Source organism: Pseudonaja textilis, chromosome 3, assembly GCF_049901715.1.
Source record: "Pseudonaja textilis isolate UNSWEBS1 chromosome 3, rPseTex1.2, whole genome shotgun sequence".
In the NCBI taxonomy this organism is placed as follows: Eukaryota; Metazoa; Chordata; class Lepidosauria; order Squamata; family Elapidae; genus Pseudonaja; species Pseudonaja textilis.
Genome location: NC_141992.1, coordinates 62,581,266 through 62,599,880, shown reverse-complemented (window position 1 = coordinate 62,599,880; position 18,615 = coordinate 62,581,266).

Below are 18,615 nucleotides of genomic sequence, written 5' to 3'. Positions count from 1 at the left end.
ATTACTAACACTTATCTGAAAAATATAAACTATAGAGGTTAAAGAGGTTTTTTTAATCTCCTAAACTGCTAGAAGGAAGGTAAGTCTCAATTCCAAAGGCAAACTATTCTATAGCGATGGCATTTTGTATTCTCCAGGAAGCCTTGTTAAAGTATGCACTCTTGAACCTAAACACTGAAAGAATCCCAAGCAAGCGAACAGTAGTACCTCACATTGAAAAAGTAAAATAATATAGTTGTCTTGGATGCAGCTTTTTGGTGTAGCCCAGACATTGAACTATGCTAACAAATATTCATTATATCTGAAAGAAAGGCTTTAAAAGTGCCTTGTTATAAGGAAGGGACCAAGAGAGGAAGGCCCAGAAGTTCTTGTCTCTTAAACCCCAAGATTAACAGAATTTTGCAAGTCTGTATTTATTTATTTGTATCTCACCTTTATTATTTTTACTGAACATAACCAATGCACTTCCTCCTCCTATTTTCTCCATTTTGTGAAGTGAATTGGGCTGAGAGTGACTGGCCCAAAGTCACCTAGCTGGCTTTCATGGCTATGGTGGGACTTGAACTCATGATCTCCCACTTTCTAGTCTGGTGCATTAACCACTAGATCAAACTAGCTCTTTGGCTGTTCTTCCTCTTCCCTCTATATGTATGTGAACTAGGAAGGGATTCTGGCATCAGATGCTATGACGTCCTAAATTGATATGGGGGGGGGGGGAATTGTCTTCCTATAAGTGTGTGGCTTTTTAATAACCCCTCTTTAGAATTTGCATTTTCTAAAAAGCTAAATGGAAAATCAACTGGAGCATTTTTCCTAAGTAAAAAATACTATCTGTAGGTTATTATGCTTCAGTGTGCATAATAATTTGCTGAGCTTTTAGTCCCCCTTCATCCTGAGAAATGCTCCTTCATCTGTTCAGAACCCTCAGTAAGAAAGACAAAATGTTTTCCCTGCTATATTCTGTGCACTGACGCAGCATTCTGCAGAATTCAGGTGACTGATGGAAAAAAAGGATATTTACAGCAACATATCCTTTGAGGTACATGTTCTTTAAGAATCTGCAAATCCCTTGCTGGATGCTGAGCAGGAATCAAATTAAAATGAATCAACTAATGGTGCTTAAGAAGGTTCAAGCAGTCGGCTCCCAAGAGAAGTCCATTCTGAGCCATCTGTGAAGAGCCACACATCCTCTCTTCCGAAGTCGCCATATGTCACCATTAAAACAAGTTCAAGTTTTAGTGGCGCCAGGCAACATCTGGAGCGATTAACATCAATGAAAATTTAACTACTGGTTGCAATAGGATATGAATTGTATTCTTAGAACTTACAAAATGAGAGGGAGGAGGGGTTGTAGGATGGACAACTATATCTCCCCACTACCTCCCTCTACCACTGCCACCATCCAATTCTTATCCTTAAGTTTATTCTTGGACTAGGGCAAAGAAGATTACATTTATCCTGGCCCCAACCAGGCACCCAGATGAAACCTAGCTTCCTAATAAATGATAGCCGTCCTTTTACCGGAAGCCAAACCGCACTAAAAGCCTCCAATACAGGAAACACATTGTTGTCAGCCAATAAAAAAATGCTACAAAACAGATGGAAGATATTAGAAATACCAATCAAGCAGAACACATTACACTCCAAGACCAATAAACACAGACCAAGACTCCCAACCAATCAGGATGAAGAAAAAACCATTCTAACACAGCAGTAGGCTAGCACCAAATTTAAAACAGAAACGGCTGTGAAAGCCTGACTCACAGATGAACACAATACAGAAGCCTGATGATGGCAGATGAGATTCTGCCAAAATGTTGCTACAACTTTAAAAGCACAATTATAATGACGTGGGAAAATACCTGAACAAAGCTGAATACCATACATATAGATACCTGCAAAAACTTAAGAAAACATATATATATGTATGTATATGTATGTGTGTGTGCGTGTGTGTGTGTGCGTGTGTGTGTGTGTGTATGTTATTCAGCTTTGTTCGGGTATTTTCCCACGTCATTATAGTTGTGCTTTTAAAGTTGTAGCAACGTTTGTATGTATGTATGTATATATGTGTGTGTGTGTGTGTGTGTGTGTGTGTGTGTGTGTGTGTGTATGAGAGGCTGGTAATATTAAGCAGAAACCAGGCATGTATAGGTATGAAACAATTATTCCAGAATTATACTGCAAAACAGCAGATTTTGCAGCTTTTTGCCTCATCCACTTCCAAGCAGTTAACAGAATATTTATACAACATACAAACCCTCAGATATTGCTCTCTTTATCTCTCTCTCTGTCCCTTCCTCTCTCCTCTTTTTCATTCCCTCTCTGTGTGTGTATGCACACACACACACACACACACACACACACACACACACACACCTCATGGTTAGAACTTACAGTTCTATTAAGGATATAATACCTGGCCTTCAGACTCTTGGACAATCACCAGCAAAAAATCACTTTGTCACTAGTAAGTCTTCTTTTGCAGCCCTGGACATAGTTCCTGTGCCACACGGAATATAATAGAATAATTCATTGGCCAACTGTGATTGGGCATACAAGGAATATGTCTTGGTGTAAATACTCACAGTGTACATAAAAGAAAAGATACATTCACCAAGAGTCAAGAATCATAAGGTACGACACTTAATGATAGTCATAGGGTACAATAAGCAATCAAATCATATTAGGAAACAGTCAATGTAGATCGTAAGGATACAAGCAACAAAGTTACAGTCACAAGTGGGAGGGGATGGGTGATAAGGAGTGATGAGAAGATTAACAGTAATAGTAGTACAGATTTTCTAATAGTTGAACAGTGTTGAGGGAATTATTTGTTTAGCAGAGTGATGGCTTTTGGGGAAAAACTGTCCTTGTGTCTAGTTGTTCTGGTGTGCAGTGCTCCGTAGCGTCATTTTGAGGGAAGGAGTTGAAACAATTTATGTCTGGGATGTGAGGGGTCGGTAAATATTTTCACAGCCCTCTTTTTGACTCGTGCAGTATACAGGTCCTTGATTGAAGGCAGGTTGGTAGTAATTGTTTTTTCTGCAGTCCTAATTATTCTCTGAAGTCTGTGTCTGTCTTGTTGGGTTGCAGAACCAAACCGGACAGTTATAAAGGTGCAGATGACAGACTCAATAATTCCTCTGTAGAACTGTATCAGCAGTTTCTTGGACAGTTTGAGCTTTCTGAGTTGGTGCAGAAAGAACATTCTTTGTTGTGCTTTTTTGATGATGTTTTTGATGTTAGGTGTCATTTTAGGTCTTCTGATATGATAGGACCTAGAAATTTGAAGGTGTCTACTGTTGATACTGTGTTGTCTAATATTGTAAGAGGTGGTAGTATGGGAGGGTTTCTCCTAAAGTCTACCACCATTTTGATGGTTTTGAATGTGTTCATTTCCAGATTGTTCTGGTTACACCATGAGGCAAGTTGTATGACCTCCTGTCTGTATGCGGATTCGTCATTGTCTTGAATGAGACCAATCACTGTTGTGTCATCAGCAAACTTCAGTTTTTTAACAGATGGATCATTTGAGATGCTGTCATTTGTATTTAGGGAGAAGAGAAGTGGAGAAAGCACACGGCCTTGGGGGCAGGGGGGCTGTGCTAATTGTACAGGTATCAGATGTGATTCTGCCTAGCTTCATCTGCTGCTTCCTGTCTATTAGGAAGCTTATGATCCACTTACAAGTGTGTCCAGGTACCGCTAGCTGGTTTAGTATAGTTAAAAGAATATCTGGAATGATGGTATTGAATGCTGGACTGAAGTTTACAAAGAGGACCCTTGCGTAGGTATTTGGAGATTCAAGGTGTTGTAGGATGTAATACAGAGCCATGTTAACAGCATCATCTGATGATCTATTTGCTTGGTATACAAACTGCATGGGATCTAACAGCGGATCTGTGATGGTTTTCAGGTGGGACAGCACAAGCTTTTCAAAGCCTTTCATAATTACAGATGTTAGAGCAACTGGTCTGTAGTCATTCAGTTCCCTGATGGAAGGCTTCTTTGACACTGGGATGATAGTAGAGCGTTTGAAGCAAGAAGGAACATAGCACATCTCTAGTGATCTAGTGAAGATTCGGGTGAAGATGGGGGCCAATTGATCAGCACAGACTTTTAAGCAAGAAGGAGTTATTTTGTCTGATTCTGGTGCTTTTCCTGGCTTTTGTCTGTGAAATAGTCATGAAATTGACATAAACCTAGAAAACTGAATTAACAGGATGCTTTAAATTAATTATGGGTACACCATCATACAAACATAGCTTTTTATAGTTTTTCCCCCCCAATTGAAAATCTATAGGCTTTTTTTCTAATTGAAAATCTCATTTTCTAATTGAAATCTCCACATCTGGCAATAATAATTTCAACCTATAGCAAAGGCGGATGACCTTTTGGTGCCCAGGCACCCCTCAACTTTTCAGAGCCCAGACTACAACTTCATGTACCTTCCATTCAAATTGCTTCATTGAATTTCTGTTAGCTATCTTAATAGAGCACCATTGGCTAGTTGCCCACTACCTACCAGTTGCAGGAAAGAAGAAGGGTGCAATTAGAGCCTTGCCGAAGGAAATGTTTTTGGTCATCAAATCCTATTGGGAAAGTATTTCCACCAAGGATACTGTGATCCTGGGAGGTTTCAAAGGATGCAACATCCTGAACACAGCCAATTGGAATGGAGGCCGGAAGGCAGCTTTCCAAGTTTTAACATCAAAAGGCCCCCAGGGGTATTTTGTCTTTAGCCTGGAACACAAAGTAAGCTCTGATTTCATAGCCACTTTCCTGTCAGTCCTGCACAGGATTGTACTCTGAGAGACGAGCAATAGAAGAGAGACACAGCCTCCCCAAGGATTTTTCAGATAATAAACACATCCTGTTTGACAATTAGGAGGACATGAACATTGTTGTAGTTCTTTTATTTTCTTTTTTTCCTGGAAAAGTTAATTCAGAAGGACTGCAGTTCCTGTTCTGGTAATAAAAAAAAAGTGAAAGATTCTAGTTTAATAAAAATGAACAGAGAGAAATAAGGCCATGCCCAAATCCATTAATCTTATTTTTTTAAAGACAAATGCTCAAAATGGGAATGGAGTCCAGTAGTGCAACCAAACATGTTTAAAAATAAAAAGGCTGACAAGGAAGTAATCTAGCTTCATAGAATTTCACCATTGCCAGGAAAAAGGGTTGTACAGTACATTTAACATACATATATTTTTCATGGTGTAACTAAAAATTTTTCCAACCCAATATTGTACTATAATTTGGAAAACCTTAAAAACGCCAAGGGTAAGCTTGCAAAATTATAAACTAATGCCCAAATAAGGAAATTCTACACTATTCGCAAAGTAAGTACAGTACCTTCGAAAAAATACATTCAAGAAATATGCATTCAATGCTAAATACATACATTAATCCAATGTTTTTCAAACTTGGCAACTTGAAGATGCGTGAGCTTTAACTCTCAGAATCCCCTAGCATGCTTGCAGGGGAATTCTGAAAGTTGAGAGCCACACATCTTAAAGTTGCCAAGTTTGGAAAACACTGATTTATATCATTACCTGTATAGTGGAGAAACAGAGAAAAACACACTGGGCCCCAATTATCCCATCCATGCTGGGTGGAAAATGCAAACTTTTCTCCAATACATTGAAAAGTTGCTTGCTTGAGGAATAACTCCTATGCTAGGCTGCTTTAGCTGATTCAAACGAGATCCTTTGGGATCTCATGCACTCTTAAGCAGCCAGTTTTCTATAGAACAGGTACTCTGAGGCCAAAGGAACTAAAGGGGCAAATATTAACCCGACTTTGGTCTAGCAAGATCGTTATGAATTGGATGGGAAGCACATAACACCCTCCCCCCAAAAAAATTCAGGAGAAAAGACCAATGGTAAACAGGAATACTGTACATAAAAAAATTGGGGAGTTAACCATCAAAAATGCTACCAATCAAAATGATTATGCAGGGATTCCACTTTGCTCTTCTTCATAAATTTATTCCTGGTTAAAAAAAGATATGTTGTGAATACTCAAGAGGGTTGCAAATGAATGAGGATACCCAGGCCATCTCTAAAATTCGATGAATGGTGTTTGGTAATTACATAATCAAAATCTTATCTAGAGGCATCATTAAACCCATAAATGCTGAGTTTGTGCCATGGTAAGTAGCTATGCTATTGTAGTAGCACATCAGTCTGCTATAACAGAATAACAGAGTTGGAAGGGAACTTGGAGGTCTTCTAGTCTAACCCCCTGCTCAGGCAGGAAACTCTATACCATTTCAAATAAATGGTTGTTCAATCTCTTCTTAAAAACTTCCAGTGTGGGAGCATTTACAGCTTCTGGAGGAAAATTGTTCTATTGGTTAACTGCTCTCACTGTTAGGAAATATCTCCTTTATTCTAGGTTGCTTCTCTCTTTGATTAGTTTCCATCCATTGCTTCTTGTCCTGCCTTCAGGTGCTTTGGAGAATAGGTTGACTCCCTCTTCTTTTTGGCAACCCCATAGATATTGGAACACTGCTATTATGTCACCCCTAGTCCTTCTTTTCATTAAACTAGATATACCCAATTCCAGCAACCGTTTTTTATACTTTTTAGCCTCCAGTCCCCTAATCATCTTTGTTGCTCTTCTCTGCATTCAAGAATCTCAACATCTTTTTTACATCGTGATGACCAAAACTGGATGCAGTATTTCAAGAGTGGTCTTACCAATGCATTATAAAGTAATACTAACACTTCGCATGATCTTGAGTTATCCCTGTGTTAATATGCAGCCTAGGATTGCGTGACTTTTTTGGGGAGTTGCATTAATGCAGCTCGTATTTAAGTGATTGTGCACTGGGACTCCAAGATTCTTCTCACAGCTATGGCACACTGACAAAGATTGTATTACACAAGTCCACTTCAGCAGTAAACGGAAAGCTGTAGGTTGACCATATTTGGAGGATGTTGTGGTTCGCCGGCAGCAGGTGTGGATGGCTGAGGTCTCAGAGAGAGAGGACTCAGACGAGCGGCCTGTGTGTGATGCAGGGATGGGACCAGGACCATCAGGGAGTGAAATGCTGCCTTCAGAGATTGTGGAGGTTGGCAGCAGTGATGAAGAGGTCCCCAAGGAGCCTGTGCCCAGTGCGTGTGCACACAGGACTGCTTGAAGGAAAGAGCAGCTGCAGCAGCATGGGTGACTCGGGAGTAAGGCTGCAAGGTAATGGCCCCTCCCTTAAGAGATAAAAACCAGCTGAGAAACCAGACTTCTTTGCAGGAAGCAAAGAAGTTTTTGCAGTCAACCCTTGTGGACGTTCGGAATAACTTGATTGGTGTTTGGAGACTCTTTGTGTTTGAAATATTTCTTAGTAACTTTATCTAGTGTTCTTGGCAGCCTTGCACAACCTTGGTAAGGCTCGTTCTTATCAGAGACAATTAGTTTGAAACAGCCTTTTAACCATGAAGGAACTGAATTCATAAAGAATCATTAAAAGGTTTTGCTGTTACCTTTGCTTCGTGTTTGTTTCCTTGGAACAAGGTTTGGGTCATAACAGACACCATTTAGGTGTTGGGTCTTGATAAGTGTTTGTTACTCTTGAGCAAGTATCGGGGAGAGGGGGAGAACCATATCATCGAACAGCAGCTGTTCATACAAAATTTTGTCTCCCTATTTTACCTATATGTCCTTCTCCTCAAGTGATGCTATGTGCCTGTGTACATGGGTGGGATTCATATTTTTAAACAACCGATTCATGGCTTAGTTGGTGGGTATGGCTTGGTAGTAATGTGGCTGGCTGGGTGTGGCCAACTCAATATCACTCACATCGAGGCACGCATCTCCTTGCCTGGCCTCTCATGACTGTGGGGATGCTGCAATAGTCGTAAGTGTGAAAAACAGTCATAAGTCATTTTTTTCAGTGCCATTGTAACTTTGAATGGTCACTCCACACAAGCAAAGTACCCGCAAAGGAGGGGGGAAAAATTCCAGAGAAGTTCCTGAGATAGGAAGTCTAGTCCTGCCAAGAATATAATAAGAGTTAATGGAGAGCCAGTTTCTGTAAGCAACACCAGAATGTTTCCTTCCTGCCTTCCTTACAGGATTAGGCCAATAATTTCTTCTAACAACCGGTTCTCCAACTGCACATTTTCTTGAAATCATTTGGGCAAGATCTTATCCTCGTACCTTTGTGCTACTGGATTTTGGAAGCTGCACAGTGGGGAGACACTTTCTTATATATAGTTTATTGGAAGAAGCACTTTACTGATGGTTTGACCTATCCTTTGGTCTGGATGTGTTTACACTCTCACCTTGATGTTATTCAAAACATCAAAGTACATACAGGACTTTCTATAAACTTTATTACTACCCTTATTTTCCTACTTTACAAGTGTTAGAAGTGAGGTGACTTTACTCCGAAGAGAACACTACTAAAACAAACAAAAGTCACTGGAAACTTACTTTGAGAATTTTAAGGGTGCAAACTAAGTACAAATTTTTCTCTCTCTCAACCAAAAGCTCAGTTACCAGAAAAAAAGCCCACCCCTTTCAATGACCAAACATCTGTTCTCATGGAAACTGTAACCAAAAAGGCAATGGCTATGATCAAGAGTTCTGGCTAGGTTCAATCTCTGCCGTTTCCATAGAAATGAATGACAGAATGGCAACGACAAGAAAAGGAGAAAGTACAATACAATGCAAGGTTTTATAAAGTTTGCCCTCTGGAGAACTGGATGCAAACCTAACAAGCTGAAAGCAGAAATGGGACCCTCAAGTGGCTTTTACAATACATCTGAGACTTTTAACCTGCTCCCAGTTTAATTTAGTCCTTTATAAAAGCAAAGGAACATCCCTGCCCAATATATGTATCATACTATCATTGTTCAAATGGTCCATAAAAATATGACTTTTCCATCAGACCATATTCCTATATGGCAAAGTTCCCCAACCTTGACAACTGGAGGATGTGTACATTCAACTCCCAGAACTCCCCAGCCACTGAGTCTTGTCATTGAAAATGACCACTGAAGAAGGAAATGAATTACTGCAACACAATGTCCCACCCCCCCAAATCCCCCAGATAGTCCAGAAGGGTAGATGCCATGGTCAACAGTTGTTGTGGTTTGCTGGCAGCAGGTGTGGACGGCTGAGGTCTTGGGGAGCGAGGACTCAGATGAGGGGCCTGCATGTGATGTAGGGATGGGGCCAGGACCAGGATCAGGGAGTGGAATGCCACCTTCAGAGATTGTGGAGATTGGCAGCAGTGATGATGAGGTCCCCAAGGAGCCTGTGCCCAGTGCGTGTGCACACAGGACTGCTTGAAGGAAAGAGCAGCTGCAGCAGCATGGGTGACTCGGAAGTAAGGCTGCAAGGTAATGGCCCCTCCGTTAAGAGATAAAAACCAGCTGAGAAACCAGAGTTCTTTGCAGGAAGCAAAGAAGTTTTTGCACTTGAGCCTTGTGGATGTTCGGAGTATCTTGATTGGTGTTTGGAGACTCTTTGTGTTTGAAATATTTCTTAGTAACTTTATCTAGTATTCTTGGCAGCCTTGAATCAGAGACAATTAGTTTGAAGCAGCCTTTTAACTGTGAAGGAACGGAATTCGTAAAGAATCATTAAAGGGTTTTGCTGTTACCTGTGTTTTGTGTTTGTTTCCTTGGAACAAGATTTGGGTCAGAACAGGTGTTGTGGTTTTCTCCAGATTTGGCTGCAAAAATGTGAACGAGATGGCCACAAAGCACTTTTCTGTACAGGTAATCCTTGACTTATAACCATTTATTTAGTAACCATTCAAAATTATAATGCCACTGAAAAAGTGACTTATGACTGTTTTTCACGGTTATGACTTTTACAGCATCCTCGTGGTCACACAATCAAAATTCAGCTGCTTGGCAACTGGTTCATATTTATGACCGTTGCTGTGTCCCAAGGTCATGTGATCCCCTTTTGCGAACTTCTGACAAGAAAAGTCAATGGGAAAGTCAGATTCACTTAATAATAGTGTTACTAACTTAACAACTATAGTGATTCACTTCACAACTCTGGCAAGAAAAGTGTTTTGACCCAAACCCTTTCCCAATAAAACAAATACGAACCAAAGGGAACAGAAACCTGTTATGTCCTGAGGACTCAAGGAGTTCTCACTCAGGTCCACTCACTTTGTGTGGGCGTTATTCCCCCATTCCCATTGGTCAGTTCTCCCCAGCAGCCAGCTATAAAAGCAGGCTGCGGGGTCCAACTGGCTGCTGATTGCTGCGAGCCAGTTCCAGGCTTAAGCACACGGTCAGCCCTTTATTTGTAAAATAAAGTACTGTTGCACTCATGCTCTGGTTCAGCCTCTCATTGCTCAAACTTAACACTGGCGGCGAGGTGGGATGGCTACCAGAAGCACCTTGCAACCGCTGAGTCACTAGCCACCGATCTACAGCCCAGAGAGCGATCGGCTGGCAACAAGGAAACGCTGATCCGCAGCCAGAGAGCGGTCAGCTAGCGAAACGGCGATCAAAAAGAGCAAACGCAGATCCGCAGCCAGAAAGCGGTCTGAGTCAAATAGTTAGAGCGTCTGTGGCAGCTTGTTAGCCTCGCTACGGGGAAAGTGAGCGCTGCGAGCAGCAGCCGCTCTGCATTTGGCGCGAAATTCAAGCGGGTGTCATTTGAATTTCGAGCCAGTAGAATCACAGCACAGCGCTGTAGAGAGTCACTAACGCCCACTTTTTTGGCGCGAATCTAGACACCTCCAACGGCTGGCAGCCAGCGTGGTAACCCAGAGAAGAGAGAAGAGAGGGTAGCAAAAACCTCTCCAGAGCTGATATCACTAGTAACTCACGGCGTTCGTAGTCCCAGAGAGATTTCTCCATGGTAGCCCAGCCGTTCCAGCACCATGAGTTCCAATCCAGTATTCCGGCGTTTAAACCAGACGAAGAGAAGTGGGAATCGTATAAGAACCGTTTCAATCATTACATCGATGCGGTCGGCCTGTCGGATGCGGGGAGAGCATCGGAAAAAATCCTATTTCCTAATCTACTGCGGAGCCACCGTTTACGATACCGCTGCAGCACTCGTGGCGCCGAGAGAATTAAAAAGCGTTCCGTGGTCGAGTTGCTTGAGATCCTCACAAACCACTACGCTCCCAGGCCTTCACAAATCGCCAGGAGGTTCACGTTCGAATGAGGAAGCAATCAAGTAAGGAGACCATCAGCCAATATATGGCGCCCTCAGAACAGCAGCCCTGCACTGCGGGTTTGGAACATACCTGGAGGACATGCTCCTCGATCAATTGGTTTGTGGGGTCAAGGATCTCCAACCTACAGAGCGACTGCTAGCTAAAAAGACCTCAACCTCGCGCAAGCGGAGAGGAGGCCCTAGCAGCCGAGCTAGCAATGAACTCAGCCACCGAAATTCAGGGCCCAAGCGCCAAGCTAGCAGCGTTCCCAGTCCATTCCGAAGAGGTGGAAGCGGAGGAAGGCCACAACGATGAGAACGATGTCCATCGCCTCACCAATGACAGGCGGTGCAGGTAGGGGCCAAACAAGAATACACCGGTCCACCCAAGCACATCACCCTGTGCCTAGCCTGTGGGGATCACATCAAAGGGCCACCTGCAAGTTTAAAGGAGCCGTTTGCAACAACTGCCATAAGAGGGGCACATTGCAGAGTCTGCCAAGCCCCCAAAGCGCTGCACAAAGACCCCGTCCTCGCACTCCGGGACCACAGAGGCAAGTATTAAACTGTCGCACGCACCGCCTTGCCAGGCGTACTTGCCACTCTGTTAGTAAAATTTCTCTCTCCGTTTCCCTAGAAGGTAAACCGTGCCACATGGAGGTTGACACAGGGTCAGCGCTCTCAATAATCTCGTGGAACACCCTCAGAGACTCCACCCCAGCCTATCTACTACCCGGCTTCAGAGATGCCAGTTCGGTCTGAAGGACTACCAGGGAAGGCCATTCCCGTGATCGGCAGAGGCAAGTTCTTTGTCAGTTTTAGAGCTTTTAAAGGCCACCTACCTCTAGTGGTAGTTAACGGCAATCTACCCACCTTATTGGGGCTCGATTGGTTTCCCCACCTCGGCCTAGGGTTAACAGGAGTCCATGCTGTCTCAACCTCAGACACTGACTCCTTATTCGCTGACTACACAGATGTGTTCAGCGAGGAGCTGGGTGTTATAATGGAACCCCATCTCGTTCACCGTTGACCCCAGGCAGTCCCAATCAGATTAAAACCACGTGAGAGTTCCATTTGCTATTCGACCAAAACTAGACGCTGAATTGGATAAACTACTAAAACAAGGGGTCATTGAGCCAACAGATTTCGCCAAGTGGGAGGCAGCCCATTGTCACACCCTCAAAAAGATGGTAGCCTGAGAATTTGCTCGGACTACAAGACAACAATCAATAAATATTTACAAGTTAGCGCCTACTCCGTGCCCGTCATTCAGCACTTATTGCACACATTCGAACCGGGCAGTATTTTTGCTAAATTGGACATGTCTCAACATATCAACAGTTCCTGTTGATAACCAAACAGCGAACTTCAGACCATCGTCACTCACAGGGGTGCCTTCCGATGCAAGCGTCTCCAATTTGGCGTAAGTGTTGCCCGGGTATTTTCAATCCCTCATGGAGCGGATTTTACAGGGCCTCCTGGTGTAGTACCCTACTTCGACGACATCTTGGTCTCGGCCAGGGACAGACCCCAACTCTTCCAGAGAGTGCGAGCAGTGTTAGAGAGGTTCAGACAGCATGGCCTCAAGTTAAAAAAAAAAAAAATGCGCCATTGCCACTAGACAGGTGGACTTTCTGGGTTATAAAATTGACGCCTCTGGCATTCACCCCTGGAGTCCAAGGTCAGGGCGATCCACGAAGCTCCACACCGACCTCCAAAACGGAGCTACAAGCTTTCTTGGGACTCCTAAACTTTTATGCATCCTTTTTGCCCCATAAAGCCTCAGTAGCCGAACCCCTACACAGATTACTAGACAAAAAGTCACCGTGGCACTGGGGCACAAAGAAGACCAGGCGTTTAACGCCGTCAAATCACTACTTACGTCAGAGGCAGTGCTCATCCAATTCGACCCCAACCTTCCTTTAGTACTAGCAGCAGACGCATCCCCTTTTGGAATTGGGGCGGTCCTTAGTCACCGACTCACCAATGGCGCCGAGGCCCCCATCGCCTTTTTCTCCAGGACGCTCTCGGCCACGGAGCGAAATACAGCCAAATAGACAAGGAAGCCCTAGCAGCTGTTGCAGCCGTGAAAAAGTTTCACGAATTCCTTTTTGGCCACTTCTTGAACTGGTCACCGACCATAAGCCCCTCCTGGGCCTACTGGCCGGTGACAAACAGACACCTCAAGTCCTCTCCCCTCGGATGACAAGGTGGGCGCTTTTCCTAGCGGCCTACTCATACAAACTTATCCACCGCCCGGGCAAAACTCTATCCCACGCTGGCGCACTCAGTCGCTGCCCTTACCCACTCCGGCTGAAGACCCAGCTCCTGTCAATGCCATTTTTGAAATCATCCAGTTGGACCTGCCCATCACCGCCCTTGACATCGCCGCCAAAACCAAGGCAGACCAAACGCTCGCCCAGGTGCTCGACTGAGTGAGGAGGGGTGGCCGGGAGGCAATGTTGATAACAAATTCGCACCCTTTAAGACTCGCATGCAGGAGCTGTCCAGTTTGCAGGGTTGTCTACTGTGGGGCACTCGGTGATCATTCCGACCTCGCTGCGTACCCGAGTCCTGGAGCGTTGCACGAGGGACACCCGGCATTGTGAGAATGAAGGCGTTGGCACGCAGCTACGTGTGGTGGCCGGGTCTAGACGAGGACATTGTCAATTGGGTAAGTTCCTGCAGCATTTGCCAGGAATCCCGTCCTGCTCCCCCATCGCCACCCCTACCAGATGGGAGCGCCAGCGCCCTTGGTCTAGAATCCATATCGATCTGGCGGCCCCTTGCATGGAAAGATGTTCCTAGTGGTCGTGGACGCTTATTCCAAGTGGATAGACGTGGCGCAGCTATCCATGACCACCACACTAGCAATCACCAACGTGTTAACGCGCCTGTTAGTTACCCATGGACTACCCGACTCCTTGGTCTCCGATAATGGCCCACAGTTCGCATCAGTAGAATTCAGCCGTTTTGCAGCCAACCTAGGCATTCGCCACATTTTCACAGCCCCATTTCACCCTGCGAGTAATGGGTTGGCTGAAAGGGCCGTCAGGACCACCAAAGAGGCCCTCGCTAGGTTTGGCAGAGATGACTGGCACCACAAACTCTCACGGTTCCTGATGAGCCAGCACTCAACCCCCTGTGCAGTCACCAATAAGTCCCCAGCGGAACTTCTGATGGGCCGGCGCCTGAGGACTGTATTAGATAGACTGCACCCACAATACTGCCTGACTCTCCCCTCGCTTCCACTTCGGGGTTAGACATTTTATGTTACAGGAGCCGATATTCGCAAGGAATTTCGCTGGGGACCCACTTTGGATTCCGGGCGAGGTCATCGCCGTCACCGGGCCGAGATCATATAGAGTCAGGCTGGAGGATGGTCGCGTCTGGAGGAGACACATAGACCAACTCAGAAGGCGCCTCAGCAACCTCGCAAACAAGAATCCAGAGTCTCCAGTCGAAGGGGAACCGTCCCATCCGCCACCCAGCCACACCGCACCCAGTGACCAGTCTGCGCCAGCGTCGTTCCCGGTCAGCCCAAACTCGGACAACAGCGCCCAGAGAGTTGATCAACCGGATCCAACCCACGAGAGTTTGACTCCAGAAACCAACCCGGTGGTTTCCGAGGATGCCAGTCCAGAGAGAGTGTTGGCGACACTATGCCAGCTCAACCGTCACAGACTGATACCGAACAGTCAGACAATGTTCCCGAGTTGCGCCGCTCCGGGCGCCAACACAAACCCCCATCTACCTCAAGGACTATGCGTGTTCGCATCTGGGGGAAGGGGTGTTATGTCCTGAGGACTCAAGGAGTTCTCACTCAGGTCCACTCACTTTGTGTGGGCGTTATTCCCCCATTCCCATTGGTCAGTTCTCCCCAGCAGCCAGCTATAAAAGCAGGCTGCGGGGTCCAACTGGCTGCTGATTGCTGCGAGCCAGTTCCAGGCTTGGCAAGCACGGTCAGCCCTTTATTTGTAAAATAAAGTACTGTTGCACTCATGCTCTGGTTCAGCCTCTCATTGCTCAAACTTAACAAAACCTTTTAATGATTCTTACGAATCCCCGGTTAAAAGGCTGCTGCAAACTAATTAACTTCAGTAAGCACGAGCCTCCCAAAAACTGTGAGAGGCTTGCCAAGAATAACAGATAAGAAATATTTTACAAGACAAGAGTCTTCAAATACCAATTTAAGATACTGCAATGTCCACGAGGCTGGAGTTTCAAAACATCTTTGCTTCCTGCAAAGAACATCCAATTCACAGCTGGCTTTTATCTTCTTAAAGGAGAGGCCATTACCTTGCAGCCTTACTCCCGAGTCCCCCATGCTGCTGCAGCTGCCCTTTCCTACGAGTAACCCTGCGTGCACATGCATTTGGCACAGGCTCCTCGCTAATCTCCTTATCGCTGCTGCCAGTGCCCACAATCTCTGAAGGCCTGGCCCCTCATCTGAGTCCTCGCTCTCCTCAGCCATCCGCACCTGCTGCCTGCTAACCACAACAGAAAGACGTACAATGGGACAAATCTCATTTAACAATAGTCTTGCTTAGCAATGGAAATTTTGGGCTCAGCTGTGGTGATACGTCCAGGACTGCCTGTATGTTTGCAGCACAGACTAAGTGCCGCTACCTGTTTTTCAGCTGAACGAGGGGTCATTCATGAGAGATATGTCAAATAGTAGGGACCTGATCCGATAATGTTAATATTTCTCATTTATTTCTCATTTATATGTTTCAAATATGATTTGGAGGAAGTGATCCAACCTTATGTGAAAGAAAACATCTGTCATCTGTTTGTCAAGGAAACCCAACTTTGTTTTTCCCCAGACGCTTTAAATGGTTGCAATGGGGTTCAAGGATAGGGTTCTTTTGGAGAGTTTCCAAGAACGGAATCTGGACTCCGCCTGGAGAATTTTATTGCAGATCTGGGATCATTTGCAGCCATTCCTATCGGGCAATTAGGAAGAAACACAACAAAGGTTAATCCTTTGGCAGAACTCTTTGCTTTGGAGCTCGAGAAGAAATGGGGTTTAAAGTGATTTTAGAAAGAACAAAATACAGTAGAACTGGTAGAGTTTGTCCCATCCCAATAGGATTGCCAGAAGATGGCAGCATAAGGGAGCTTTTGAATGCCTGACAGTGCTGATGCACGGAGGACTAAGAAAATAAATTAAAACCAACCTGCTCAGGAGCCACCCCTGCAGCCCATGAATCACGGATCAAGCTTCTTTTCCATTCCGTTTGATTGGGTGAAATGATGTCACTCCTCACCAGATGCAGATACATTTTTGGTATAAATTAAGGGGCTAGGTGACAGCACAGGGGAGGGGGGAAGGTGTTGCAGTTTGCACCTCCCGCCTTTCACTTGTGTGCGTTAGCAAAACACACGATTACCGAATCATTAGAATAACGGCAATATTAAAAGAGCAAAGAAGACTGGGTCATTCAGGCGCAGGACTAATTACTGGATTTGTAATAGATATTAATGTGGTCTCCAACAATGATCTGCTGTTTGCATTAGACCTTAGCTTTATTGGCACGAAAATAATCGACTTGTTCTTTGTTCAAAAGCCCCGCTTGGTACCTACATCCACAATTTAGAGTAGAGGGAGGAAATGGAAGCAATGAAAGGTATTTCATTGTCCCTGCTGGGCAACCCCATAGCTTCCTGAAGTGTTATCAAGTAAAAGCTGTGTTTTTCAGACTAATTTACTTATACCCCACCTTTATTGTTTTTTTTTATCAATAGCTCAAAGTGGCAAACATACCTAATATTCCTTCCTCCTCCCATTTTCACCACAACAACCACCCTGTGAGGTGGGTTGGGCTGAGAAAGAAAGTGACAGGTCCAAAATTACCCAGCTGGGTTTCTTGCCTAAGGCAGCACTAGAACTCAAATCTCCTGGCACCTTAACCAAACTGGCTCCTTCTGAATTGTTTCTCCTAAGAAGACCTTCTGAGTTTTAAGAAGGGAGCCAGGATTTTCATTTAATAGTCTCTCTCTGCCCCCTCTCCATCATTATGAGTCATATTTTTCATGTTACAGGATGAAGAGAAGAGTTTACTATGCTACAGCAAAGTTGTTCTGGACTAAAGAGAGGATGGTATGGTAGTGTGATGATGATGAAGATAGTGCGATGATGATGATGATAACCACATGGAAAATCTTTAATCTTGGGATAAAATTGTGTCAGGAAAACCACTGGACTGTAAATTGAAAACAAATCTGGCCATACAACAGAAGTGTGGTCAGATCAGTAATGATCTGGAAAATAGTACAGAAATGTTCAGGAAGGAAGAAATAAGATACTTATTGAGAAATTATTGCTGGACGAGATGATCACACCAAGCATGAACCAAACTGGTTCCATGGCTCTGTCAGGTTTAATGTCCAGAATAATTTCAGGTTTCCAAGTGATGAAATCCATTTAAAAAGAAAAGAACAAAGTCCATCTTCAAAAGAAATTTCTTTTATTTAGGAAAGCATCAAATTGGCAAAGTCCATGGTAATTCCAGATCTGACACAACCCGGAATTACCCCACAATATTACAAGTTAGAAACAACCCCCAAAAGTCACATTCTCCAATAGAAATAATTCAACGTTGCTCGATGTCATAAATCTCCACCTCAAGGGGCCCAAGCAAAGACAGCTCTCTCCCATTTCCCACGGGAAGGAAGATCACTTAGCCAAAACACTCTCTTTATCTCCACTCCTCCCCCTCTTAGGAATGTGGTGAGCCCAAAACCCTTCCCCCATGACTGACACAGAGAAAGTAAGGAAAAGAATATATATTAAGCCTAACTAAAATGGCTACACATATGTCAATTTCGGGCTTGACAGGCTCTCAGTTCTCTGTCTAGTTCAAGTGTAGATACTGGTATCTGATGCCTTTTTCAGTGGTGGGATTCAATTTTTTTTTATTACCAGTTCTGTGGGCGTGGCTTGGTGGGCATGGCAAGGGAAGGATATTATAAAATCTCCAGTCAGAGGTGGTATTTGCTAGTTCTCTGAACTACTCAAAATTTCTGCTACCGGTTCTCCAGAACTGGTCAGAACCTGCTGAATACCACCTCTGGCCTCTTTTATATTTCTACCTGAGTTTTGTGGTCATACATAGAAACCCAACTTAAATGTTGAAGTGGGCCAGGAGTGGTCCTTTTCAGTTCTGACCCAACTGCTGTGCAATGCATATTGATTCTCCAGACTTTACATTGTGCTGCTTGTGCTGTTTTAAGTCAGTTTTCTGGCTTTAGCTGCTCTTTTATTCATAATTTTGCTATGTTTCTTATTATTTACTTAACACCCTGAAAACAATTCCTATACAGTGGCTAACACATTTTGGGAGGGGAAAATAAAATAATTACAGAATCTACTTCACAGAACATGTTGCGTATCTATAGCAGAACAAAACCTGTTCTGATCTTCTTGGATGTAACTGTAGTGCTGTGGATTTAATAATGGATCATGTCTCTTTT